This window comes from Dryobates pubescens, chromosome 6 (assembly GCF_014839835.1).
Source record: "Dryobates pubescens isolate bDryPub1 chromosome 6, bDryPub1.pri, whole genome shotgun sequence".
Taxonomy (NCBI): Eukaryota; Metazoa; Chordata; class Aves; order Piciformes; family Picidae; genus Dryobates; species Dryobates pubescens.
In genome coordinates this window covers 13,931,116-13,933,321 of record NC_071617.1, presented here as the reverse complement: position 1 = coordinate 13,933,321, position 2,206 = coordinate 13,931,116, and positions in this window count along the sequence as shown.

Here is a 2,206-nt window from a genome sequence, read left to right as displayed (position 1 = left end):
TCGTTCTGGTGCTGGTTGCCTGGGAGAAGAGACCAACCTCTGCCTGTCTACAACCTCCCTTCAGGTAGTTGTAGACAGCAATCAGGTCTCCCCGAACCTCCTCTTCTCCAGGCTAAGCAACCCCAGCTCCCTCAGTCTCTCCTCATAGGGCTTGTGTTCCAAACCCCTCACCAACTTCATTGCCCTTCTCTGGACATGTTCCAGCAAGTCAACATCCTTCCTAAAACGAGGGGCCCAGAACTGGACACAGTACTCAAAGTGTGGCCTAACCAGTGCAGTGTACATGGGCAGAATGATGGCCACACTGTTCCTGATCCAGGCCAGGATGCCACTAGCCCTCTTGGCTGCCTGGGCACACTGCAGGCTCATGTTCAGCCTACCATCAACCAGCACCCCCAAGTCACACTCTGCCTGGTCGCTCTCCATCCACTCTGACTCCAGCCTGTAGCACTGCATGGGGTTGTTGTGGCCCATGTGCAGAACCCAGCACTTGGATGCATTCAATCTCATGCCGTTGGACTCTGCCCATCTGTCCAGCCTGTCAAGGTCCCTCTGCAGAGCCTCTCTACCCTCCAGCAGATCAACTCCTGCCCCCAGCTTGGTGTCGTCAGCAAATTTACTGATGATGGACTCAATGCCCTCATCCAGATCATCAATAAAGAGCATAATGAGATGAAGTGTTCAACCAGAGCTCAGGAGGAACATTACTGAAGGTTATGAGAAGTCTGGGTTATATTGTGACCATCTACAAATTTGTACTTGTTCTGGTCCAAACAAAGTAACCCATACACAACTTAGTACAGGGGGATTCTGAAATGGGACTGAAAGTAATGCCTCAGAACTGCATAAGAACTGGGGAGAAATTTCATAAGAATGACTTTTAGAAGAGTGAGTATATATGACTTAACTCACTCTTTCCTCCTTGGAGTAGCACTGTGGCTTTTCTGACAGTAACTATGGAGAACAGACTTCATGAAGGAGTATAAAACAGCTGTATCATTATTAGTTTCTGTTTCAGATTCTTTTCATAATTAATGCAATGAACTTAATGCTTGGGCAGTCCTTCACTTGTTTACAACAGAGATGTGCCACAGCTCTTTGAAAGGTTTTGCCTTTATTCAAGGTATTATTCTGCTTGTCTCTTTCTCTTTTGAAGAGTATTTTGTGTATCTTAAGAATTTGATTCCATGGCCATGAACCAGTTATTTATATTCTTTCCTGCAACCAGAAGTATGTACTTATAGACCTATTACTTCTTACTTTCAGTGAGTAAACAGTAGGCTTTTTCTTTTGTACTGTAAGTCTTGTGGCTTAAAAAGCTATTTCACAAAGTGCTGTTATTTGTATGTCATAGGTGATCCAAATGTTTTCAGAATTCAAAAGCCTGCTTCCCTCCAGAGCGTTCTTAGAACAATATGTTGTTGTTTTTTAAAATAGAAATCAATGGGGCTTCTACCAAACTCTTCCACCAGGTTGAAAATGAATCATTGCCCCCCTTTTTGTGACGTAACTCAGGAACTACCTCCAGTTCTCTCCCTCTAAAAACACATCTCAAGACTATAGAAAAATAGCATGGTAAGTTGTAGTTCCCTAAGGTGTTGTCATCTCTGAATTTTGTAGTGAGAGACTGTAGTTTTTAAAACCAAAGGATGAAGATTTTCTTTCTTTCTCTCTTTAAAAACTTTTGACTCTGATACCTGCAGTCCAGTTGTTTGCCTTCAGTCAAGTTTTGATGACTTATGTTGTTTGTAGGAAATGTTTGCAGAAGTTCTTTAATGAAGCTTAATTAAGAAAGAATAGGCTATTTTACATCCACCAGGTGCCTGTAACACCCCTTACAAATTTTTGTCTTTGGTTTAAAAGATCCAACCTGGTTTATTCTATGTATTCTATGTATATTCATGGTAAATGCATTTGTGCAGCTGCTAAGTTGAAGAGGAGAAAATGTCATCTGGCAGCCCTGGCAAGTCGTACTGAAACAGCTAACACCATCCAAATGTTTTCAAATAGTCAATAATACAATGCATTCACAGGACCTCCGGTGCAGTTCCAGCAATGAGCATGTTTCAACACTGCCAGCTCAAGGCTTCTCAGGCTCAAGAGCTCAGACTTACTACCCTGAAGATAAGGATTAGGATTTAGGGGACACAGTCTCAAGCTGTGCCAGGGGAGGTTTAGACTCGAGGTGAGGAAAAAGTTCTTCACG